This window comes from Dendropsophus ebraccatus, chromosome 8 (assembly GCF_027789765.1).
Source record: "Dendropsophus ebraccatus isolate aDenEbr1 chromosome 8, aDenEbr1.pat, whole genome shotgun sequence".
In the NCBI taxonomy this organism is placed as follows: domain Eukaryota; kingdom Metazoa; phylum Chordata; class Amphibia; order Anura; family Hylidae; genus Dendropsophus; species Dendropsophus ebraccatus.
The window spans coordinates 6,578,356-6,605,727 of NC_091461.1; the positions used below are offsets into that span (position 1 = coordinate 6,578,356).

Sequence of the window (27,372 nt, forward strand, 5' to 3'; positions counted from 1 at the left end):
CGCATTGCTACGTGTAATAGTGATGCGTCGCTGATGGCTGACAATTGCCCAAGCACCTAATACTTTACCTCTCCCCGCTCCCGGTCTTCTCTCCTGTGCTCCGCAGATTCACGGTCCCCACGGCTGCAGCGTCCGAGTGACTTGTCAGCTGACCGGCCACTTAGCCAATCACAAGCGGATTATCAGACCGCCTAATAGGTCCAGTAAACGAGTGCCGATCTAGCAAATCGGCACTTGTTTACTAAAATGTTCGGGCCATAGTCTGCCCATATAATAGGACCCTGACAAGCAACTATATCTGGGCGTGAAGCTCTCCCTCTCTATCTATCTATCTATCTATCTATCTATCTATCTATCTAGACAAAACAGCAGAATTCCAGAAGACAGAAGCATTTTTGTTCTTTTTCAGGACCCAACCAAGGTGTACGGACAAGTAAGTTCTCTATCCAGATGGATCTAGGACCTTACTAGATTATGCTACACAACCAAAGGTCCCCGCTCCATCAAAGCACATTCTACACAAAAAAAGGGTCAGTGGTGCCTCGGTTATGAGTCTCAAAACACGGGAATAGCGGGGTTCCCTCCAAGGAAGGAGGCTGCGGCCAAGGGGGGAGATCACCAAACCACCCTGATACGTATCCGGTTGCGAGTATAGGGACACAAATAGGGAAATACCATGGTGGCCCATAACTCAGTTGAGAGTATTGTGACAAAGAAAATATTAAAGCCAGGCATCCATCCACAGCTGTTTCGGGGTATTGCCCCTCGTCAGTGAGTAGAAGGATTCTAGCTATCGGGGCAATGAATAGTAGACCAACAAAACACAACAATCACAGAGGGAATAAGCAAAAAAAATACCCAATGGAATAGTTGTTCAAGAGTCTCCATTGGTCGAGTACTATTGGAAGAGTACTCCATTGGATTGGAGCTCAGGGATTGTTGTGTTTTGCTAGAGCACATTGTATGAGGTAATCAGCTACCTCTTGGGCGGTAAGGGACAATATTCCATTGGGGGAGAGATGTAAAGCCGCTACGGTTAACACTTTCATTAAGCATTACAAGCATTTTTGCCTCTAAGGGATCAGACTTTGGCAAAGGGGTGATCCAAGGGGTTACTTCATGTTACCCCACCCCCTCTTCATTGCTTTGTATTCCCATGGTGTGCTGCAGTAGGACCATCAGAAAACTCAACATTTCTCACCTGTAATTTTCATTTCCTGGAGTCTGTAGGCAGCACAATGAGACTGCCCATGGTGTCCATTGCTATATACTGTACCTGTCTCTCTGGTGCCAGCAGAGGTTTATAGGTTTATTCTATTATGTATTGCTAGGAATAATTCCTCTTCTCTCTGGGTGGATGAGTTCCAGTTAACCGATGATGTGCTGCCTATGGACTCCAGGAAATGAAAATTACAGGTGAGAAAATGTCAACGTTCTGGTAAATGATATTTGCTGCGTAAGCTTGCCTCCCTGGGGAAATGTACAGATATAACTCAGTATCATTGTTGTGTCATACATTGTATACGTTGTCTATCATTGTGTTACACGTGTTATGTGTCTATCACTGTGTTATACATGTTATGTGTTGTCTATCACTGTGTTATACATGTTATGTGTCTATCATTGTGTTACACTTGTTATGTGTCTATCATTGTGTTATACATGTTATGTGTCTATCATTGTGTTATACATGTTATGTGTTGTCTATCACAGTGTTATGTGTTATGTGTTGTCTATCACTGTGTTATACATGTTGTGTTGTCTATCACTGTGTTATACATGTTATGTGTTGTCTATCATTGTGTTATATGTGTTGTCTATCATTGTGTTATACGTGTTATGTGTTGTCTATCACTGTGTTATACATGTTATGTGTCTATCATTGTATCATTATATGTGTTATGTGTTGTTGTTACTTCCCATAGATAAGCTGAGCTTGAGTTGCAGTCAGTTTTGATCTTACAGTCTGATCCCCATAAAGCTTCTACTGTACCCTGATGAGAGGCTCAGGACCAGAGTATCTGCTTTCTCCCAGTAGTGGGGGGGCAATGGTTTTACCTGTTTTTCAGGATCAGTTCAGGGGATATAATCATTGTCCTGGCTGGCGGCCATAACTTATGTCCAGCAGGATAACTACAGGCCCCGCGGCAATATGGAACCAGACAACCTTCTCTAACAAGTCTGCCTAGCTATAAGGGCCCTATTCCACTGGACGATTATCGTTCAGATTATCGTTAAATCGTTCGAATCCAAACGATAATCGTTCGGTTGAAATGCAGTTAACGATTAACGACCGAACGAGAAATCGTTGATCGCTTTATAAGACCTGGACCTATTTTTATCGTTGCTCGTTCGCAAATCGTTCACATTGAATAAGACATCGTTCGGTCGTTCGCAATAGATACGAACGCAATAGCGAATAAATAGCGAAGAAGAAACGATCGCAATTACGATCATAAGTAACGATTATCGTTCCATGGAAATGAGTGAACGTTTTCAGGTCTTTCGCAATAGTGGTCGTTTGAGATCGTTAATCGTTAACGATTATACAAACGATAATCGTCCGGTGGAATAGGGCCCTTAGGCAATTCAGGATAAACCTCTAATAATAATTACTCAATATACAGGGAAGAAACTATGTACTAAATTTACCTTGACATTTTTATTTCCTTGAGTCCGAGGCAGCACACAAATGGGGTTAATGGAGCAGAAGGGTTAATCTAGCAATAGAAACATAAAGAATAATGCATTGCACCTGGTGATCCCCTATAAGAGGCCTAAGGAAGACACAGACCCTTGTATTGTATGCAGCAATAAATGTATTGGGGGGGTAAGTTGTGCTGCCTCGGACTCAAGGAAATACAAATTTCAAGGTAAATTTAGTACTTCCTGATCGTCCTCGGCAGCACACAAATGGGACATTTAAAGCAATGACAAAAAACAAAGGGAGGGACAGTTAGGTAATAGCTCCTTGAAGTACGCTCAGACCAAAGGCTGACCCCTCGGATGCTGAAAGATCCAGGCGATAATGCTTCACAGATGTGGATGCAGAAGACAAAGGTTGCAGCTTTGCAGATTTGATCCAGGGGCACATGGTATCTCTCGGCCCATGAGGTAGCCGTTGATCTTGTAGAGTGGGCTCTCACAGAGATTGGTGACTGCAGACCTTCCGCAGAATAGTAATATTGGATCTTTAATCCATCTGGCCAATGTTGACTTGCTGGCCTTATTTCCCTTATTGGGACCCTGGAACTGTAGAAATAGGGCTTCAGATTTTCTAATTCCAGCTGTTGTATCGAGGTAAGCAGAAATTGCCCTTTTAATATCCAGAATGTGTAGAGCTGGATCTTGCGATTCATCCACCACAGGAAGGATGATGTCAGAAGGGACAAACACAACCAGACAGTGGGCCCTGAACTGAACCCACCCACTGTCACCTTAGGCGGTCGCGGAAAACCACGGAGACGTTCCCTACGCTATGTAAGTGAACACACTGAACAGTACAGACATACAAACACAATAAAGAGTAATGGAACAAGCCAGGTCAAACCACACGGGCAACGAAGTACAAAATCAGCAACACAACGGGATAGTCAAAAGTCAGGCGGAGGTCAGAACACGGGTACGTCAGGCAGAAAAGGAATAGGACGGGGTTCGCGGGAGTAGGACAAGGGGAGCTGGGACCAGGAGTGAACCTAATAGCCAGCAATTACCAGCTGGCTCTGACTTTCACTTATACTGGATCAGGAGCCCGGACCAAAGACTGATTGGTCCGTCCTCCTGAATCCAGCCATGCCACAGCTGCGGTACTGCAGGCCGAGTGGCCGAGCGATCCGTCACTCAGCCTGCAAGAACGCCGCTCAGCTGATGTGGCGGCCGGCTGACAGTCACATGACCGCGGCGTCGCTGGTTGTCAGGGACGCCGTCGGGTCTCCGTGATGTCACTCGGCTCCGGCGGGCGGAGCGACAAAGCGCTCCCGAGCCGGCCGCCGGAACCAAGCAAGAAGATAACGCCACAGGAACCCGGTGAGGTAAGTTCCTGACATTACCCCCCTTCTTATGAGGGGCCTCAGGACCCTTATGCACTGGACCAGGCTTAGACGGGTTCTGAGCATGGTATCGTCGGACCAAATGAGGAGCATGTATGTCCCTAACCGCCACCCAAGTACGTTCTTCTGGTCCAAAGCCCTTCCAGTGGACCAGATACTGTAACGAGCCCTGAACCCAACGGGAGTCCAGAATTCTCTCCACCTCATATTCCAACTCACCCTGGATGACAAGTGGGGCAGGAGGAGGCAATGGGAACACTAGCGGCACATATTTTTTTAACAGTGCTTTGTGAAACACAGAATGAATTCTTAAAGATGTAGGCAGTTTGAGTCTGAAAGTAACTGGATCGATGATTTCCAGAACGGTATATGGCCCGATGTATTTGGGTGCTAGTTTCCCAGATTGTACCCTTATTTTAAGATTCTTGGTAGAGAGCCAGACCTTATCACCTACTGCATATTGGTGGCCAGATATGCGTCTTTTGTTAGCATACTTTTGGTAGGATTCTTGGGCTTTAACCAAGCTCTGATGAGCTTGGGCCCAAACTGTGCACAGTTTCGAGAAAATAGCCTCTGCAGAGGGGTTTACAGACTCGGCGGAGTGAACGGATGAGTATCTGGGATTAAACCCATAATTACAAAAAAATTGCCACATCTTAGTAGCACGTTGCTCATGGTTATTGATTGCAAATTCGGCGAGGGAAATAAATTCACGCCATTTGTCCTGGGTATCCGACACAAAACACCTTAGGAATTGTTCCAGTGACTGGTTGACCCTCTCAGTTTGCCCATTAGTCTGGGGGTGAAAGGCAGAAGAGAAGGACAACCCGGTACCACAAAATTCCCTCCAAAACCTAGCAACAAACTGGACACCTCTATCGGAAACAATGTTCTTCAGTACCCCATGCAAGCGCAGAACATGGTTAACAAACAGCGTGGCTAATAAGCGAGCACTGGGGAGTTTACGTAGTCGGATGAGGTGACACATTTTAGAAAAACGATCCACCACCACCCAAATGACCGTTTTACCCCTAGACACGGGCAAGTCCGTAATAAAATCCATAGACAAGTGCGTCCAAGGTCTCGTAGGGACCGGCAGGGGGTGTAACAGGCCCTCTGGTGGTCTACGGGGAACCTTAGATCTAGCAAAGACTTCGCAGGCTTCAACAAATGATTTAACGTCTCGAGTCCAGGTTGGCCACCAAAGGTGACGCGAGAGCAAGTACTTGGCACCTGCAACACCAGGATGCCCTGCCAACACGGAACTATGAATCTCCTCCAACACTCGGAGAGGAAGGTTCAGCGGTACAAACAGGAGAGATTCAGGTGTGTTATGGGGGGCTAGGTCTTGTGACTGCACGATTAGAGTCACCAGGTCTGGTTGTAGGACGGACACCACAACCCCGGGTCTTAAAATCGTATCGACCTGATTTTCGGAGCTGTTTTCGAGATCAAAACTGCGGGAGAGGGCGTCAGCCTTGATATTGCGAGAACCAGGTCGATAGGTAATCTCAAAGGGGAATCTAGCAAAGAATAAGGCAAACCGTGCCTGACGTGGAGAAAGACGCTTAGCAGTATCGAGATACACTAGATTTTTGTGATCAGTCAGTACAGTCACCTTATGCTTGGCACCTTCTAAGAAATGCCTCCACTCATCGAAGGCCATCTTAATGGCTAGTAATTCCCGATTACCAATATCATAATTGCACTCTGCTTGAGAGAATTTCCTCGAGAAGTACGCAACTGGCCGGAGGTAAGTAAGGGTGTCTGATCCGTGGGACAAGACTGCGCCCACCCCTACCTCGGATGCGTCCACTTCAACAATAAATGGGCGCTCGAAATCTGGCTGAATCAACACTGGAGCCTCTGAGAAGCAGTGCCGAAGTGTGTCGAAGGCCTTGATAGCCTCTGTGGACCAGTGTACCAGATCCGCCCCCTTTTTGGTCAAATCTGTAAGAGGTTTGGCTATGATAGAAAAACCTTTAATGAATTTTCTATAATAATTTGCAAAACCTAAAAACCTTTGTAGGGCCTTCAGGTTGCTAGGTCGCTCCCAATTCTCAATGGCTGCTACTTTGATGGGGTCCATACTAAATGAATCGGGGGTAATATTATAACCCAGAAACGAGACTTTTTGAATCCCGAATTGACACTTCGACAACTTGGCACACAGTTTATGTTGTCTCAGAAGCTCCATTACCATACGAACATGCTGCAAATGGGTCAACCAGTCTGAGGAAAAAACTAGAATATCATCAAGATATACCACAAGGAAACGTCCAAGGTGCTCACAAATGCTCAAAAAATGTTGTTAACAAAGTGTTGGAAGACCGCCGGGGCATTGCACAACCCAAAGGGCATGACAAGATACTCGAAGTGACCCTCTGGGGTGTTGAATGCGGTCTTTCATTCATCACCTTCCCTGATGCGGGTTAAATTGTATGCCCCCCGCAGATCAATCTTCGAAAACCATTTAGCGCCCACAATTTGGTTGAACAAATCGGGGATTAGGGGCAGAGGGTGTTGATTCTTAACCGTGATTTTATTCAGTTCCCGATAGTCAATACAAGGCCGGAGACCCCCGTCTTTTTTGCCCACATAAAAGAACCCTGCCCACATGGGGGAAGAGGAGGGACGGATGTGACCCTTGCGTAGACTCTCTTTAAAGTATTCCCGCATAGCTTCCCTCTCAGGGCAGGACAAGTTAAAAATGCGACCTCGCGGGTATTTGACATCGGGAACTAAATCTATGGCACAGTCATACGGCCTGTGGGGTGGCAACCCCTCTACCGCCTTCTCGTCAAACACATCGGCATAGTCCGACAAAAATTCCGGAATCTCTCCTTCCCCCGGGGAGCATTCCGCGAGAGACACAGCAATACAATGAGAATCACACCCAGACCCCCACCGCACCAGTTCTCTGCTGGGCCAATCAAAAACTGGGTTATGTGTTTCCAACCATGATAACCCCAGAATTACGTCAGATGACAAATTATGCATAAGAAGAAAATCAAGACTTTCAACATGGACTGACCCCACCTTAACCTCCAGGCGGGGGGTCAGATATCGCACGTCCCCCTGGGCAAAGGGAGCAGAGTCTGCTCCAGTGACATTAACAGAACGCTGGAGCAGCAGGGGACATACTTCCAAACCAAAAAAGAACACAGGATTAATAAAATTTGCGGAAGATTCAGAATCAATCTGGGCGTACCCATTGATACTTTTACCTCCCACAGACAGCAAAATAGGCAACAATAGCTTATTTTTGAAGGTTACCTGTGCGCCTGAGAGACCGCATCGATAATCTCTCAGGCGCTGGAGTTTTCCGGCGGTGACCTCAGTCTAGAAGGACATTGTCAGAAACAAGGTTTTCCACAATAACCATTTCAGATCAGATGAGATTGGCTCGAAAGGGCTTTCAGATAGGCATTTTAGGATGATCGACAGATCCCATGAAGGCACAGGACTATGGAAGGTAGGTCTTAGCTTGGAAACTGCCCTGAAGAATCTAGATATCAATGGAACTCTGTTAAAGATGCCATTTAGATGGGCGTTGATGGCAGTCAGATGAACTTTAAGCGTATTAAGCTTCAACCCCTTTTGGAAGCCCTCCTGGAGGAACTGAAGGACAGTTGGAACTTGTTTCATATCCATATTATTTCGTTCGCACCAGGAGATATATATGTTCCATACTCTAGAATAGACTTTTAGAGTAGAGGGTTTTCTGGAAGCTAATAGAGTCTGAATGACCTCTGGAGACAAACCTTGTCCTTCTAGAAACTGTTGTTCAAATTCCATGCTGTTAGATATAAATTCAGCAGATTGGGATGATATATTTCTCCTTGCTGTAGGAGATCTGGGTCTAGGGGAAGTTTCCAGAAGTCCCTGTTCGATAAGCTGGACACGAGCGGAAACCAGGCCCTGCGGGGCCAGTACGGGAGCACCACAATTGCTCTCACCTTCTCGTCCCGGATTTCCTTCAGAACCCTCGGGATTAGAGGGATTAGAGGGAAGGCGTACACAAAAGTCCCTTTCCAAGAGATTGAGAGGCCGTCTACTGCTGTCGGATGATCTGATTTGGTGAGTGAACAGAAATTCTTGAGTTTGGTGTTGCGGCGAGTAGCCATCACATCCAGCTCTGTTCACTAGCTAATTGAAGATGGATTGTTTCAGTTCCAATTTCCCTGGGTGAACTGACTTCCTGCTCAGCCAATTGGCCTTGGTGTTCAAGGTACCTTTGATGTGTACTGCTGTTAAGGAGAGTAGGTTGTCTTCTGCCCATCTCATGAGACGACCGGATTCTTTCTCTAGGACTGGACTCCGAGTTCCGCCCTGTTTGTTTATATAAAATACCGATGTTAGATTGTCTGACTGAACTTGGACTGCCGTTGATCGGAGGAGGTGGGCAAAGTGTAATAGGGCCAACCGGACTGCTTTCAACTCCTTCATATTGGAAGAAAGATGGCGATCTGTTGAAGACCATTTTTTCTGGACATAGTGCTCTTGAACATGAGCACCCCAACCGGAGTTTGAAGCATCCGTGGTGAGGATATTCATCTGAGGAGAGATTAGACTCCTTCCCATCCGAAGACGAGATGGAGTAAGCCACCACTTTAGGTCTATCTTAAGCTGATGACATATTGGCATGGATGATTCCAGCTGCTTTGGTGACTTGTTCCTATTTAACTTATTGGACCAAATAATGAAGATGGATCAAAAGGCAGACACACAAAATGGTTTTTGGAAGGAACATCACCGCTCCATTGCTTCATCCATAGCGTGCGACGGGCAGCATTGGATAGAGCCATAGCCTTAGAGGTAAACCTGAGGTTGTCTAGAGGGCTATCACACAGAAAATCTGCGGCAGACTTCATGATTTCCATGTTGTCAAGCAGCTCTTCTCTTCTGACACCATCCTCAATTTCATGATGCATTTGGCGAAGCCACAGACGCAGAGCTCTGGCCACAGGGATAGTGGACATACTGATCTTGGAGGAGGAGGCTGCAGCGGTATACACTTTTTCACACAGGGAATCCGCCCTCCTTTCCTTAGGATCAGAAAGGAGGGAGGACTCCTCAGAAGGAAAGAAAGATTTTTTAGATAACTGAGCAGCAGGCAAATCAACTATAGGAGGAACAGACCAGGCATTAGTAGTGTCATTGTCAAGCCTATATGTGGACTTCTCTGGCTTAGGCCAGGACTTCTTAAACCAGTCTTTTATCAGCGGATGTGAGGGAAAGACTTTATTTTTATTGGGAGGAAAATAGAACAGTTGGTCCTTTTTAGGCTTCTAAGACGCATCTCTGAGGGTTACCAGTGTCTCCTTTACTGCAGAGAGAAGTTTGGAGATAGATTCCTTCTGAAATAGGAACATATTCTCATCCACATCTAAATCAGAGTCCTCAGAACAGCTGATCTCAGAGGGTGGATACACATCAGAGGCAGAGGAGGTTGAAGGCTTAGGGGCAGACCTTTTTGTTAGGAGGTTGAGAGGTCATTGCAGCTTTCACCTCCTGAAAGGTATCTGTTAATTGGTCCTTAAACCATTTCAGAAAATCATTGGGACGCATCTGTTCAGTAGAGCTTGCAGACATGCATATAGAACAGGTGGAATGTTCCCATGAGTCAGGTAATGGCTGCTGACACTTTGAACAGCCATTATGTCTGGACTTTCTCCTCCTTTTTTCCCCAGAGTCAGAAATTCTGCAAAACATACAAGGTACATGTGTGAGGCAGCAGGACTTAAATACACACAAGGTGGGAGATCTCCAGGTCATAACAATGAGAGGTAGTCACAGCCCCGGCCCCTGTATATCCTGTGTATAGAGATAAGTGATGGGTGTCTATAGGTCAGATACTGATAGGATGAAGCTGATAAGTGATGGGTGTCTATAGGTCAGATACTGATAGGATGAAGCTGATAAGTGATGTGTAGAGGTCAGATACTGATAGGATGAAGCTGATAAGTGATGGGTGTCTATAGGTCAGATACTGATAGGATGAAGCTGATAAGTGATGGGTGTCTATAGGTCAGATACTGATAGGATGAAGCTGATAAGTGATGGGTGTCTATAGGTCAGATACTGATAGGATGAAGCTGATAAGTGATGGGTGTCTATAGGTCAGATACTGATAGGATGAAGCTGATAAGTGATGGGTGTCTATAGGTCAGATACTGATAGGATGAAGCTGATAAGTGATGGGTGTCTATAGGTCAGATACTGATAGGATGAAGCTGAAAAGTGATTAGTGTCTATAGGTCAGATACTGATAGGATGAAGCTGATAAATGATGGGTGTCTATAGATCAGATACTGATAGGATGAAGCTGATAAGTGATGGGTGTCTATAGGTCAGATACTGATAGGATGAAGCTGATAAGTGATGGGTGTCTATAGGTCAGATACTGATAGGATGAAGCTGATAAGTGAGGGGTGTCTATAGGTCAGATACTGATAGGATGAAGCTGATAAATGATGGGTGTCTATAGGTCAGATACTGATAGGATGAAGCTGATAAGTGATGGGTGTCTATAGGTCAGATACTGATATAATGTAGCTGATAAATGATGGGTGTCTATAGGTCAGATACTGATAGGATGAAGCTGATAAGTGATCAGTGTCTATAGGTCAGATACTGATAGGGTGAAGCTGATAAGTGATGGGTGTCTATAGGTCAGATACTGATAGGATGAAGCTGATAAATGATGGGTGTCTATAGGTCAGATACTGATAGGATAAAGCTAATAAGTGATGGGTGACTATAGGTCAGATACTGATAGGATGAAGCTGATAAGTGATCAGTGTCTATAGGTCAGATACTGATAGGATGAAGCTGATAAGTGATGGGTGTCTATAGGTCAGATACTGATAGGATGAGGCTGATAAGTGATGGGTGTCTATAGGTCAGATACTGATAGGATGAAGCTGATAAATGATGGGTGTCTATAGGTCAGATACTGATAGGATGAAGTTGATAAATGATGGGTGTCTATAGGTCAGATACTGATAGGATGAAGTTGATAAGTGATGGGTGTCTATAGGTCAGATACTGATAGGATGAACCTGGGGGGGGGGGGGGGGTTAGTTCTAGCCATTTTATAAGTTATTTCTAATCTCTGGCTTAGTAATGGACATCATCATCTATCAGGTGGTTTCCGTTACTAAACTTAAACGAAGTATTAGCGCACAGCAAAAATAAATAAATAAAACAAAATCTATTGCAATGGAAAGACCTGAGACCCCCTGTTTACTTACATTTGTTGATTTGACAAAGTCCATTGTTACTTTCCATCATCAGGACCCACCGATCAGCATTTTTGCTTGTGTTTTGTTCAGTTGATCATTGGTTGGACTCTCATAAGCAGGGCTGCGGACCATCCGTTCATTGTAATAATTATTTTATGGTTTGTTGTAAATGCTTTTAATGTATTGATACTGTATTTATATTCTCAACTAGCATGTGACAGCCTGGTAATATTTTGGCAGTAACAGGCTGGTAATATTTCGGCAGTAACAGCCTGGTAATATTTCGGCAGTAACAGCCTGGTAATACTTCAGCAGTAACAGCCTGGTAATATTAGGCTGGGAAGTTCAAAAATAAATTTCCTTTCCAATTCTTGGTAGGACACCAGCGCATCTCCCTCTACCTGTAGTTGGCAGATTTCCTAGATGAGTCCTCAGATATTACTATGAGGAGCGAATCCATCATACTGGGCATGCCTCTGCCTAGACTAGCAGCACATGCTCAGTATAGGACTATGAAGAATAGGCATTTCTTCCCACCTCCCATGTGATGTATATGTACATTGTCCCTCAAAGCATGCTGGGTGCAGTGTGTGTGACACAAGTGGAAGAAGGCAAAACTGGAAGAGTAGAGCCATGTGACCACAGGGAATACAGCACTTTGTGAAATCATTTACTTTAATTATTCTGTCTAATGAAATGGGCTTTTCACAGTCAGGTACCCCCCATTAAAGGAGAAGTCCGGCCAAAATTAATTTTTGATATGTTGTTACTTATGAAAAGTTATACAAATTTCTAATGTACATTAATTATGGGAAATGCACATATAGAGCTATTTCCCTTAATTTAGTAGATCAGGAAGTGTTAGAAATATCTCTGAAGAAGTGACGTCACGACCCAGGGTGTAATTCCTATGGAGTGTCCAGCAGGGGGCGCTCTCTATATAGAAGTCTATGGGACTTTATTGTTTCTATGGGTTTCTATGTAATGTAATGTAATGTAATGTAGTGTACAGTGCTTTATTGAATGAATACATCTATGGAATACTTTGGGGAGCAAGTGTCCTTGCTCCCCAAAGTATTGCATAAATGTATTCATTCAATACATTCAATACACAGTAAGCCCGCCGATCCGCCGCATTTCCGCCGCATTCCCGCCGATCCGCCACACGCTGATCCGCCGCATTCCCGCCGATCCGGACCATATACATTGAACTACAGCTCCCATCATCTGCTTCTAGTATGAACAGGTGATGGGAGCTGTAGTTGGGTAAGGGATATGACATGCCGCCGGGCGCAGGGGGGAGCCGCTCAGTACACAGCAGCTCTCCCCCCTCCTCCTCCTCCTTCCGTGATAACTTCCGCCTATACCAATGCTGACTCCCTGCCTGGCCGCCGCTCTCCGCTCTCATATACCGGCTCCCGGCATCAGCGCGGACACCAGGATGCATCGGGAGCCGGTATGTATGGGGGGGGAGAGCGGAGAGCGGCGGCCAGGCAGGGACTCAGCATTGCTATAGGCGGAAGTTATCACGGAAGGAGGAGGAGGAGGAGGGGGGAGCGCTCCTGTGTACTGAGCGGCTCCCCCCTGCGCCCAGCGGCATGTCATATCCATTACCCAGCTACTGCTCCCATCACCTGTTCATACTATAAGCAGATGATGGGAGCTGTAGTTCAATGTATATGGTCCGGATCGGCGGGAATGCGGCGGATCAGCGTGTGGCGGATCGGCGGGAATGCGGCGGAAATGCGGCGGATCGGCGGGCTTACTGTGTATTGAATGTATTGAATGAATACATTTATGCAATACTTTGGGGAGCAAGGACACTTGCTCCCCAAAGTATTCCATAGATGTATTCATTCAATAAAGCACTGTACACTACATTACATTACATTACATTACATAGAAACCCATAGAAACAATAAAGTCCCATAGACTTCTATATAGAGAGCGCCCCCTGCTGGACACTCCATAGGAATTACACCCTGGGTCGTGACGTCACTTCTTCAGAGATATTTCTAACACTTCCTGATCTACTAAATTAAGGGAAATAGCTCTATATGTGCATTTCCCATAATTAATGTACATTAGAAATTTGTATAACTTTTCATAAGTAACAACATATCAAAAATTAATTTTGGCCGGACTTCTCCTTTAATGGGGGGTACCTGACTGTGAAAAGCCCATTTCATTAGACAGAATAATTAAAGTAAATGATTTCACAAAGTGCTGTATTCCCTGTGGTCACATGGCTCTACTCTTCCAGTTTTGCCTTCTTCCACTTGTGTCACACACACTGCACCCAGCATGCTTTGAGGGACAATGTACATATACATCACATGGGAGGTGGGAAGAAATGCCTATTCTTCATAGTCCTATACTGAGCATGTGCTGCTAGTCTAGGCAGAGGCATGCCCAGTATGATGGATTCGCTCCTCATAGTAATATCTGAGGACTCATCTAGGAAATCTGCCAACTACAGGTAGAGGGAGATGCGCTGGTGTCCTACCAAGAATTGGAAAGGAAATTTATTTTTGAACTTCCCAGCCTAATATTACCAGGCTGTTACTGCTGAAGTATTACCAGGCTGTTACTGCCGAAATATTACCAGGCTGTTACTGCCGAAATATTACCAGCCTGTTACTGCCAAAATATTACCAGGCTGTCACATGCTAGTTGAGAATATAAATACAGTATCAATACATTAAAAGCATTTACAACAAACCATAAAATAATTATTACAATGAACGGATGGTCCGCAGCCCTGCTTATGAGAGTCCAACCAATGATCAACTGAACAAAACACAAGCAAAAATGCTGATCGGTGGGTCCTGATGATGGAAAGTAACAATGGACTTTGTCAAATCAACAAATGTAAGTAAACAGGGGGTCTCAGGTCTTTCCATTGCAATAGATTTTGTTTTATTTATTTATTTTTGCTGTGCGCTAATACTTCGTTTAAGTTTAGTAACGGAAACCACCTGATAGATGATGATGTCCATTACTAAGCCAGAGATTAGAAATAACTTATAAAATGGCTAGAACTAACCCCCCCCCCCCCCCCAGGTTCATCCTATCAGTATCTGACCTATAGACACCCATCACTTATCAACTTCATCCTATCAGTATCTGACCTATAGACACCCATCATTTATCAACTTCATCCTATCAGTATCTGACCTATAGACACCCATCATTTATCAGCTTCATCCTATCAGTATCTGACCTATAGACACCCATCACTTATCAGCCTCATCCTATCAGTATCTGACCTATAGACACCCATCACTTATCAGCTTCATCCTATCAGTATCTGACCTATAGACACTGATCACTTATCAGCTTCATCCTATCAGTATCTGACCTATAGTCACCCATCACTTATTAGCTTTATCCTATCAGTATCTGACCTATAGACACCTATCACTTATCAGCTTCATCCTATCAGTATCTGACCTATAGACACTGATCACTTATCAGCTTCACCCTATCAGTATCTGACCTATAGACACTGATCACTTATCAGCTTCATCCTATCAGTATCTGACCTATAGACACCCATCATTTATCAGCTACATTATATCAGTATCTGACCTATAGACACCCATCACTTATCAGCTTCATCCTATCAGTATCTGACCTATAGACACCCATCATTTATCAGCTTCATCCTATCAGTATCTGACCTATAGACACCCCTCACTTATCAGCTTCATCCTATCAGTATCTGACCTATAGACACCCATCACTTATCAGCTTCATCCTATCAGTATCTGACCTATAGACACCCATCACTTATCAGCTTCATCCTATCAGTATCTGATCTATAGACACCCATCATTTATCAGCTTCATCCTATCAGTATCTGACCTATAGACACTAATCACTTTTCAGCTTCATCCTATCAGTATCTGACCTATAGACACCCATCACTTATCAGCTTCATCCTATCAGTATCTGACCTATAGACACCCATCACTTATCAGCTTCATCCTATCAGTATCTGACCTATAGACACCCATCACTTATCAGCTTCATCCTATCAGTATCTGACCTATAGACACCCATCACTTATCAGCTTCATCCTATCAGTATCTGACCTATAGACACCCATCACTTATCAGCTTCATCCTATCAGTATCTGACCTCTACACATCACTTATCAGCTTCATCCTATCAGTATCTGACCTATAGACACCCATCACTTATCAGCTTCATCCTATCAGTATCTGACCTCTACACATCACTTATCAGCTTCATCCTATCAGTATCTGACCTATAGACACCCATCACTTATCAGCTTTATCATGGTAAGAGAAGACTCTTTTTTCCATGCATTTTGGCACTTTTACAGGAGGAAGTTGGCAGCACGGTTGTTTGTGTCTGTCGGTAGGTGCAGGCTCAGTATCTTCCTTTTTTTCTGTAGAACATTCTGACCTGCTCTACTATGCGGATGTGTACATACGATTGCTTCATATCTGGGCAATGCTCATATATATTGTGCGTCACCCCCATGTCCTCCTGTCACTGCCACAGCTCAGCCGCCACCGGGTGTGTAACAGGTGAGAGGATGGACAGATTGGTGGACTCTCAGCAGTTTACATACATGTGGGGAGAATTTGGTAACATTACCTTTTACTTTGATTGACTTGGGAGATGTTTAGGGAATTTTGCTCAATGTATCCTGATAGAAATAGTGCAGTCAGGTGTGTGAGGAGAGATGGTGGTGTGTGGAGAGATGGTGGTGTGAGGAGAGATGGTGGTGTGAGGAGAGATGGTGGTGTAAGGAGAGATGGTGGTGTAAGGAGAGATGGTGGTGTGAGGAGAGATGGTGGTGTGTGGAGAGATGGTGGTGTAAGGAGAGATGGTGGTGTGTGGAGAGATGGTGGTGTGTGAGGAGAGATGGTGGTGTAAGGAGAGATGGTGGTGTGTGGAGAGATGGTGGTGTAAGGAGAGATGGTGGTGTGTGGAGAGATGGTGGTGTGTGGAGAGATGGTGGTGTGTGAGGAGAGATGGTGGTGTGTGGAGAGATGGTGGTGTGTGAGGAGAGATGGTGGTGTGTGGAGAGATGGTGGTGTGTGGAGAGATGGTGGTGTGTGAGGAGAGATGGTGGTGTGTGGAGAGATGGTGGTGTGTAAGGAGAGATGGTGGTGTGTGAGGAGAGATGGTGGTGTGTGAGGAGAGATAGTGGTGTGTGGAGAGATGGTGGTGTGTGGAGAGATGGTGGTGTGAGGAGAGATGGTGGTGTGGGCAGAGATGGTGGTGTGTGAGGAGAGATGGTGGTGTGTGAGGAGAGATGGTGGTGTGGGCAGAGATGGTGGTGTGAGGTGAGATGGTGGTGTGTGAGGAGAGATGGTGGTGTGAGGTGAGATGGTGGTGTGTGAGGAGAGATGGTGGTGTGAGGAGAGATGGTGGTGTGGGCAGAGATGGTGGTGTGAGGAGAGATGGTGGTGTGTGAGGAGAGATGGTGGTGTAAGGAGAGATGGTGGTGTGTGAGGAGAGATGGTGGCGTGAGGAGAGATGGTGGTGTGTGAGGAGAGATGGTGGCGTGAGGAGAGATGGTGGTGTGAGGAGAGATGGTGGTGTGGGCAGAGATGGTGGTGTGAGGTGAGATGGTGGTGTGTGAGGAGAGATGGTGGTGTAAGGAGAGATGGTGGTGTGTGAGGAGAGATGGTGGTGTAAGGAGAGATGGTGGTGTGAGGAGAGATGGTGGTGTGTGGAGAGATGGTGGTGTGAGGTGAGATGGTGGTGTGTGAGGAGAGATGGTGGTGTGTGGAGAGATGGTGGTGTGTGGAGAGATGGTGGTGTGTGAGGAGAATTGGTGGCGTGAGGAGAGATGGTGGTGTGTGAGGAGAGATGGTGGTGTAAGGAGAGATGGTGGTGTGTGAGGAGAGATGGTGGCTTGAGGAGAGATGGTGGTGTGTGGAGAGATGGTGGTGTGTGGAGAGATGATGGTGGTGTGTGGAGAGATGATGGTGGTGTGTGGAGAGATGATGGTGGTGTGTGGAGAGATGGTGGTGGTGTGTGGAGAGATGGTGGTGTGAGGTGAGATGGTGGTGTGTGAGGAGAGATGGTGGTGTGAGGTGAGATGGTGGTGTGTGAGGAGAGATGGTGGTGTAAGGAGAGATGGTGGTGTGTGAGGAGAGATGGTGGTGTAAGGAGAGATGGTGGTGTGTGAGGAGAGATGGTGGTGTGTGGAGAGATGATGGTGGTGTGTGGAGAGATGGTGGTGGTGTGTGGAGAGATGATGGTGTGAGGAGAAATGGTGGTGGTGTAAGGAGAGGTGGTGGTGGGTGGTGTAAGGAGAGGTGGTGGTGGTGGTGTAAGGAGAGATGGTGGTGTGTGGAGAGATGGTGGCGTGAGGAGAGATGGTGGTGTGTGGAGAGATGGTGGTGTGTGGAGAGATGGTGGTGGTGTGTGGAGAGATGGTGGTGTAAGGAGAGATGGTGGTGTGTGAGGAGAGATGGTGGTGTAAGGAGAGATGGTGGTGTGTGAGGAGAGATGGTGGTGTAAGGAGAGATGGTGGTGTGTGAGGAGAGGTGGTGGTGTAAGGAGAGGTGGTGGTGTAAGGAGAGATGGTGGTGTGTGAGGAGAGGTGGTGGTGGTGGTGGTGTAAGGAGAGGTGGTGGTGTAAGGAGAGATGGTGGTGTGTGAGGAGAGGTGGTGGTGGTGGTGGTGTAAGGAGAGGTGGTGGTGTAAGGAGAGATGGTGGTGTGTGAGGAGAGGTGGTGGTGGTGGTGGTGTAAGGAGAGGTGGTGGTGTAAGGAGAGATGGTGGTGTGTGGAGAGATGGTGGTGTGATAAGAGATGGTGGTGGTGTGTGGAGAGATGATGGTGTGAGGAGAGATGATGGTGGTGTGAGGAGAAATGGTGGTGGTGTGTGGAGAGATGGTGGTGGTGTGTGGAGAGATGGTGGTGGTGTGTGGAGAGATGGTGGTGTGAGGTGAGATGGTGGTGTGTGAGGAGAGATGGTGGTGTGTGGAGAGATGGTGGTGGTGTGATGAGAGATGGTGGTGTGTGTGGAGAGATGGTGGTGTGAGGTGAGATGGTGGTGTGTGAGGAGAGATGGTGGTGTGTGGAGAGATGGTGGTGTGTGGAGAGATGGTGGTGTGATGAGAGATGATGGTGTGTGGAGAGATGGTGGTGTAAGGAGAGATGGTGGTGTGTGAGGAGAGATGGTGGTGTAAGGAGAGATGGTGGTGTGTGAGGAGAGATGGTGGTGTAAGGAGAGATGGTGGTGTGTGAGGAGAGGTGGTGGTGTAAGGAGAGGTGGTGGTGTAAGGAGAGATGGTGGTGTGTGAGGAGAGGTGGTGGTGGTGGTGGTGTAAGGAGAGGTGGTGGTGTAAGGAGAGATGGTGTGTGAGGAGAGGTGGTGGTGGTGGTGGTGTAAGGAGAGGTGGTGGTGTAAGGAGAGATGGTGGTGTGTGAGGAGAGGTGGTGGTGGTGGTGGTGTAAGGAGAGGTGGTGGTGTAAGGAGAGATGGTGGTGTGTGGAGAGATGGTGGTGTGATAAGAGATGGTGGTGGTGTGTGGAGAGATGATGGTGTGAGGAGAGATGATGGTGGTGTGAGGAGAAATGGTGGTGGTGTGTGGAGAGATGGTGGTGGTGTGTGGAGAGATGGTGGTGGTGTGTGGAGAGATGGTGGTGTGAGGTGAGATGGTGGTGTGTGAGGAGAGATGGTGGTGTGTGGAGAGATGGTGGTGGTGTGATGAGAGATGGTGGTGTGTGTGGAGAGATGGTGGTGTGAGGTGAGATGGTGGTGTGTGAGGAGAGATGGTGGTGTGTGGAGAGATGGTGGTGTGATGAGAGATGGTGGTGTGATGAGAGATGATGGTGTGTGGAGAGATGGTGGTGTAAGGAGAGATGGTGGTGTGTGAGGAGAGATGATGGTGTGTGGAGAGATGGTGGTGTGATGAGAGATGATGGTGTGTGGAGAGATGGTGGTGTAAGGAGAGGTGGTGGTGTAAGGAGAGATGGTGGTGTGTGAGGAGAGGTGGTGGTGGTGGTGGTGTAAGGAGAGGTGGTGGTGTGTGGAGAGATGGTGGTGTGATAAGAGATGGTGGTGGTGTGTGGAGAGATGATGGTGGTGTGAGGAGAGATGATGGTGGTGTGAGGAGAGATGATGGTGGTGTGAGGAGAGATGATGGTGGTGTGAGGAGAGATGATGGTGGTGTGAGGAGAAATGGTGGTGTGAGGAGAGATGGTGGTGTGATGAGAGATGGTGGTGTGTGAGGAGAGATGGTGGCGTGAGGAGAGATGGTGGTGTGTGGGGAGATGGTGGTGTGTGGAGAGATGGTGGTGTAAGGAGAGATGATGGTGTGAGGAGAGATGGTGGTGTGTGGAGAGATGGTGGTGTGTGGAGAGATGGTGGTGGTGTGTGGAGAGATGGTGGTGTGTGGAGAGATGGTGGTGTGATGAGAGATGGTGGTGGTGTAAGGAGAGATGATGGTGTGAGGAGAGATGGTGGTGTGTGGAGAGATGGTGGTGTGTGGAGAGATGGTGGTGGTGTGTGGAGAGATGGTGGTGTGTGGAGAGATGGTGGTGTGATGACAGATGGTGGTGGTGTAAGGAGAGATGATGGTGTGATAAGAGATGGTGGTGGTGTGAGGAGAGATGGTGGTGTGTGGAGAGATGGTGGTGGTGTGTGGAGAGATGGTGGTGTGTGGAGAGATGGTGGTGTGATGAGAGATGGTGGTGGTGTAAGGAGAGATGGTGGTGTGATAAGAGATGGTGGTGGTGTGAGGAGAGATGGTGGTGTGTGGAGAGATGGTGGTGGTGTGTGGAGAGATGGTGGTGTGTGGAGAGATGGTGGTGTGATGAGAGATGGTGGTGGTGTAAGGAGAGATGATGGTGTGAGGAGAGATGGTGGTGTGTGGAGAGATGGTGGTGTGTGGAGAGATGGTGGTGGTGTGTGGAGAGATGGTGGTGTGTGGAGAGATGGTGGTGGTGTGTGGAGAGATGATGGTGTGAGGAGAGATGGTGGTGTGTGGAGAGATGGTGGTGGTGTGTGGAGAGATGGTGGTGTGTGGAGAGATGGTGGTGGTGTGTGGAGAGATGATGGTGTGAGGAGAGATGATGGTGTGAGGTGAGATGGTGGTGTGTGGAGAGATGGTGGTGTGTGGAGAGATGGTGGTGGTGTGAGGTGAGATGGTGGTGTGTGGAGAGATGGTGGTGGTGTGTGGAGAGATGATGGTGTGTGGAGAGATGGTGGTGTGATGAGAGATGGTGGTGGTGTGTGGAGAGATGATGGTGTGAGGAGAGATGGTGGTGTGTGGAGAGATGGTGGTGTGTGGAGAGATGGTGGTGGTGTGTGGAGAGATGGTGGTGTGTGGAGAGATGGTGGTGGTGTGTGGAGAGATGATGGTGTGAGGAGAGATGGTGGTGTGTGAGGAGAGATGGTGGTGGTGTGTGGAGAGATGGTGGTGTGTGGAGAGATGGTGTGAGGAGAGATGATGGTGTGAGGTGAGATGGTGGTGTGTGGAGAGATGGTGGTGTGTGGAGAGATGGTGGTGGTGTGAGGTGAGATGGTGGTGTGTGGAGAGATGGTGGTGGTGTGTGGAGAGATGATGGTGTGAGGAGAGATGATGGTGGTGTGAGGAGAAATGGTGGTGGTGGTGTGTGGATAGATGGTGGCGTGAGGAGAAATGGTGGTGGTGTGTGGATAGATGGTGGCGTGTGGAGAGATGATGGTGTGGTGGTGTTTCATATCAACTGGTCCTAGCAAGTTCCAGTAATTTGTAATTTACTTCTTTAGTCTTTCAGTACTTATCAGCTGCTGTATGTCCTGCAGGAAGTGGTATTCCTTCAGTCTAGAGAAAAGGAAAGGTTTTCTATGGGGATTTGCTGCTGCTCTGGACAGTTCCTGACATGGACAGAGGGGGCAGCAGAGAGCACTGTGTCAGACTGGAGAGAATACACCACTTCCTGCAGGACGTACAGCAGCTGATAAGTACTGGAAGACGAGAGAGATTTTTTTTTTCATAGAAGTAAATTACAAATCTCTGGCACTTGCTGGGACCAGTTGATTTGAAAGATTTTTTTTTTTGTAAACTACCCCTTTAAAAAAAACATCATTTTTGAGATATGTTTTCCATCCTAAATATCAGCCACTGCTAGTGTACCCGGAAGGTTTTAGTTTTGTGAATTATCTGCCATGTGCAAAATCCACCAGATTCACTAAGGACAATGAGACACATTATTAAATTAGACCGGAAATACCGGTAATACAACACAGGAAGAAAATGGCGGCATCTTAGTAAATGGGGCTCACAGTGTACTCTCCGCACACCCCGCCACAGATGCCGGCAGCCCTGGCACACCCCGGAAACTCGCTTTCTTCGGCGGTGCTCTAGGACGGCTGAACGTCTGTGGAGGAAATCGAGAACCTCCGCAGATTTCATTCATTACAAATTCACCCTCAAATCTTACTACTCTGCCCTTCACCTCGCCAAACAAAATATTATTTCACCTCCCTCATCTCTTCACTGTCAAACAATCTAAAACGCCTTTTCGACACCTTTAATTCTCTTCTCAAGCCCAAAGCTCAGTCACCCATCACTGACCTCTGCGCTGAAGATTTGGCCTCCTACTTCAAATCCAAAATTGACACCATCTGTTCTGACATTACCTCCCAGCCCCAAAGCCCCATAGATCCCAGCCCCAAAGCCCCTAGATCCCATCCCCTCTCCCATAGATCCCATCCCCTCTCCCATAGATCCCAACCCCTCTCCCATAGATCCCATCCCCTCTCCCCTAGATCCCATCCCCTCTCCCATAGATCCCATCCCCTCTCCCATAGATCCCATCCCCTCTCCCATAGATCCCATCCCCTCTCCCATAGATCCCATCCCCTCTCCCCTAGATCCCTTCCCCTCTCCCATAGATCCCATCCCCTCTCCCCTAGATCCCATCCCCTCTCCCCTAGATCCCATCCCCTCTCCCATAGATCCCATCCCCTCTCCCATAGATCCCATCCCCTCTCCCATAGATCCCATTCCCTCTCCCATAGATCCCATTCCCTCTCCCATAGATCCCATCCCCTCTCCCATAGATCCCACTCCCTCTCCCATAGATCCCAGTCCCTCTCCCATAGCTCCCAGTCCCTCTCCCATAGATCCCAGTCCCTCTCCCATAGATCCCATCCCCTCTCCCCTAGATCCCATCCCCTCTCCCATAGCTCCCAGTCCCTCTCCCATAGATTCCAGTCCCTCTCCCATAGATCCCATCCCCTCTCCCATAGATCCCACTCCCTCTCCCATAGATCCCACCCCCTCTCCCATAGATCCCAGTCCCTCTCCCATAGATCCCATCCCCTCTCCCATAGATCCCATCCCCTCTCCCATAGATCCCACTCCCTCTCCCATAGATCCCAGTGCCTCTCCCATAGATCCCAGTGCCTCTCCCATAGATCCCATCCCCTCTCCCATAGATCCCAGTCCCTCTCCCATAGATCTCATCCCCTCTCCCATAGATCCCATCCCCTCTCCCATAGATCCCAGTCCCTCTCCCATATATCCCATCCCCTCTCCCATAGATCCCATCCCCTCTCCCCTAGATCCCATCCCCTCTCCCATAGATCCCATCCCCTCTCCCATAGATCCCATCCCCTCTCCCATAGATCCCATTCCCTCTCCCATAGATCCCATCCCCTCTCCCATAGATCCCACTCCCTCTCCCATAGATCCCACCCCCTCTCCCATAGATCCCAGTCCCTCTCCCATAGATCCCATCCCCTCTCCCATAGATCCCATCCCCTCTCCCACAGATCCCACTCCCTCTCCCATAGATCCCATCCCCTCTCCCATAGATCCCAGTGCCTCTCCCATAGATCCCATCCCCTCTCCCATAGATCCCAGTCCCTCTCCCATAGATCCCATCCCCTCTCCCATAGATCCCATCCCCTCTCCCATAGATCCCAGTCCCTCTCCCATAGATCCCATCCCCTCTCCCATAGATCCCATCCCCTCTCCCCTAGATCCCATTCCCTCTCCCATAGATCCCATTCCCTCTCCCATAGATCCCATCCCCTCTCCCATAGATCCCATCCCCTCTCCCATAGATCCCATCCCCTCTCCCACCTTCTCTTCACTCTCTGCTTTTGATCCAGTGACAGAGGAAGAAGTCTCCAAGCTCCTCTCCTCCTCTCGTCCTACTACCTGCCCCAGTGACCCTATTCCCTCACACCTCCTCCAGTCCCTCTCTCCTGCTGTCACTACTCACCTCACCAAAATATTCCCCCTCTCCCTCTCCTCTGGTATCTTTCCCTCCTCATTCAAGCACTCTGTTATAACCCCACTGCTGAAAAAACCTTCTCTAGACCCATCCTGTGCAGCCAACTATCGGCCTGTCTCCAATCTCCCCTTCATCTCTAAGCTCCTGGAACGTCTTGTCTATTCTCGCCTAACCCGCTATCTCTCTGATAACTCTCTTCTTGACCCTCTACAGTCTGGTTTCCGACCCCTTCACTCCACCGAAACTGCTCTCACCAAGGTGTCAAACGATCTGCAGAAGGCCAAGTCACAAGGAAACTTCTCCTTGCTGATTCTCCTGGATCTCTCAGCAGCGTTGTACACTGTGGACCACCAGCTCCTCCTCTCCATGCTCAGCTCTATCTGTAATATCTGACACTGTGGACCACCAGCTCCTCCTCTCCATGCTCAGCTCTCTTGGTCTTAAGGACTCTGTTCTCTCTTGGTTCTCTTCCTACCTCTCTGACTGCTCCTTCAGTGTATCCTTCTCGGGCTCTACTTCTTCTCCCTTACCTCTCTCTGTTGGGGTTCCCCAGGGATCAGTCCTGGGTCCCCTCCTCTTCTCCCTCTATACAGCCCCCATCGGACAGACCCTCAGCAGGTTTGGCCTGCAATACCACCTCTATGCTGATGACACCCAGTTATACACCTCCTCCCGTGACATCTCCTCTGCCTTCCTGCAAAATACTAGTGACTGCCTATCTGCTCTCTCTAACACTATGACCTCTCTGTTCCTCAAACTTAATCTCTCTAAGGCTCGATTCACACGTAGTAATAGTGCGTCCGTATGTACGGATGTAATAGTGAGGCCGTATATTTGATGTTTCGTGTGTATGCTGGGAAGTATAGGATATGCGGCTGCACAGTGCACACTCCGTATGAGTTTCTGGCCTGATTGTATCCGGGTCCGTAAAAAATGAGCAAGACCATTATTTCCGGGCCGAAATGGTCCAAGTCGACCGTAGGAAGTAACATTCGGGCCTGGCGGAACCTCTGATTACTGCCGGATCAATCTGGATTCTCATTAGAATAATTCATCAATGCGTAACGCCCCTTCAGTTTAAAAGGCCCAAGTGAATGGGCTTCAATAGGTGACCATCCTTTTAGGTGTCCCGATCTGGAGCGATGGCACGGCGAGCGGAGCATGGTGGTGCTGGTCGTGGGCGACGTGGTTCCTGGCAGCGGGACATTGATGTTCCACGCCTGATCGCAGAGGTAAGTTTGATCGAAGAATTACACTCATCTTTCTAGAATGGTTTTACTTGGAAAATAGGATGTGTAGTCTCTTTCTGTGTATCTATTTATCCCTCTCTCTATCTATATATCTATGTAAATATATGTCTAATAATATGTAATGTATGCGAACCCAAATACATATCTCTGTTAATATATTTATGTGATGTGTTAAAATGTTTTACTTGGACTTAGAAATGCACATGGTCGTCTCGGCCAACCAAAACGCACCTAAGCCACATGTAACACACATATGAATGTCAACACTGTTAGTGGTCTTAAATATAATCGTTTTAGTCATGCGACACGGGCGTGGGAATGTGGCCTGCAAAAAACCACAAAGTATCGTCATGTGTTTCCTTATCTGCTATAGTATTAATTTCTAGTGCAGTTCCCATATAAAACCACTACTTACATATGTCGAATTTAGTATCCCTATTGAGTGTAGGGTTGTTTGATTTCTTACATGTATCAATTGTATTTAATAACAGTGACATGTGTACAAATGTAGACAATTTTTCTGCACAAATCAGTATAGTGCGTTTTTGATGCGTTTTTTGTGTGATATAGTGCATGTGAATCTGAGTAAGCGTGCGCACTACACCGTACACAGTATAGTCAAGTAATGTTTGTGGAATCTTTTGCAAATCGAGTCTAGCAAGGTTGCGTTTTTGATGCGTTTTTTGTGTGATATAGTGCATGTGAATCTGAGTAAGCGTGCGCACTACACCGTACACAGTATAGTCAAGTAATGTTTGTGGAATCTTTTGCAAATCGAGTCTAGCAAGGTTGCGTTTTTGATGCGTTTTTTGTGTGATATAGTGCATGTGAATCTGAGTAAGCGTGCGCACTACACCGTACACAGTATAGTCAAGTAATGTTTGTGGAATCTTTTGCAAATCGAGTCTAGCAAGGTTGCGTTTTTGATGCGTTTTTTGTGTGATATAGTGCATGTGAATCTGAGTAAGCGTGCGCACTACACCGTACACAGTATAGTCAAGTAATGTTTGTGGAATCTTTTGCAAATCGAGTCTAGCAAGGTTGCGTTTTTGATGCGTTTTTTGTGTGATATAGTGCATGTGAATCTGAGTAAGCGTGCGCACTACACCGTACACAGGATAGTCAAGTAATGTTTGTGGAATCTTTTGCAAATCGAGTCTAGCAAGGTTGCGTTTTTGATGCGTTTTTTGTGTGATATAGTGCATGTGAATCTGAGTAAGCGTGCGCACTACACAGTACACAGTATAGTCAAGTAATGTTTGTGGAATATTGAGCAAATCGAGTCGAGCAAGGTTGTGTTTTTGATGCGTTTTTCATGTAGCTCGTTTTTGCACGTAGTTTCATGTTATTGTGTGCTCCTCCCAGAATGTTCGACCTAATGCTATACCTAACCTTACATGTATTTAATTATTAAAATATATTTGTCACTCTATATCAGCGACTGTTTAATACATAAATGTTGACCATAGTTATTACAAAATGTCGAGATCTCTAACCATAGTCGTTGGGACATGTTTTATCCACACACTAAGATAACCAAACACCACACACACACCAGAACAAACACCGCAGCAGTGAAATAGTTAGCTTCACTCGTTTGCACATGTGTTCATGTATTTTCTAAACAATGTGGATTTGCTCTTTCATCAGGTGTGAATGCAAAGCTGGCATTGATCTGGTCTTGTGGCCTACTAATTAGTGCTAGTTAAGATCCAAAGCCTTTCCTAAATTCAATCATTAGACACCAATCTTGGTATGTTTTCAGAAGTGTGTTCAAAGAGTTCTGGCATTCCTTGGTTTAGTGAGTCTTGGCTCAGTGGTTATTAGGTTGTGTTCCTTAGATTACACAGGTGGTCTGTTGGAATCCCAACACCACTCTATGTAATGTCATAATGGAAAACATGTTCTTATTCTAATCGATGTAGACACACAGAGAGGTGAAGTCAGATGGAGATGTCTAGTGATTTCTGTCTTTCTATATAATTTTTCAGGTGCGGTCCCGTCCCCATTTGTGGGACTTGACTGTGCGTGGCTACCACGACCGCGTCCTGCGTCGCGAGACGTGGGAGAGTATAGCGGCTCTGGTAGTCCCACAGTGGGGCGATGTGACGGACAGCGAGCAGCTGCGGATGGGTATGTCGTGTAGTCAAATAATGTATGACATAAAATTGTGAGAACAATGTCCGATATTTCTACCAAGACCTCGAAATATATATCAATTATTACAATCTATCTATTTCTAATAAATCTTTGCTTTTGTCAGTCCGAGCAGTGGAGACACGCTGGTCTAGTGTCAGGGACCAGTACCAACGGGCGATACGCACGGAGGAGAGGGGTGGGGAGCCGATCTCCATGCGCTATGCGCCTTTGTTGGATTTTATCCCGAGCCGCAGTCAACGGCAGTAAGTATATTTTTCTTATTCCATAATGTATATAGTATCATATAGTGTACAATATGTAATACATGAGATAAAATGTTATATGGGAGTAATGAATTTTAATTCTGCCTTTGGTTGTTCAGCAGAACCTGGTCCATACTCACTAGCAGATAATCTCATCCGATTTCACCAATCTGCCTCTTTATGTATATGTTTTATAG

At 46.9% G+C, this 27,372-nt stretch overlaps 2 protein-coding genes across 2 annotated transcripts in view; one reads left to right on the top strand and one right to left on the bottom strand.

Annotated features, from left to right (window-relative positions):
* The window catches only part of LOC138799015 (pancreatic lipase-related protein 2-like), a 60,707-nt gene extending 39,058 nt beyond the window's left edge, over nucleotides 1-21,649 (bottom strand). Inside the window, exon 1 of the mRNA XM_069979709.1 lies at nucleotides 21,563-21,649. The gene's annotated coding sequence lies outside the window, so the exon portion shown is untranslated. The remainder of the gene's footprint in view (nucleotides 1-21,562) is intronic.
* LOC138799013 (pancreatic triacylglycerol lipase-like) overlaps nucleotides 15,828-27,372 on the top strand; it is a 47,246-nt gene continuing 35,701 nt past the window's right edge. Inside the window, exon 1 of the mRNA XM_069979704.1 lies at nucleotides 15,828-15,855. The gene's annotated coding sequence lies outside the window, so the exon portion shown is untranslated. The remainder of the gene's footprint in view (nucleotides 15,856-27,372) is intronic.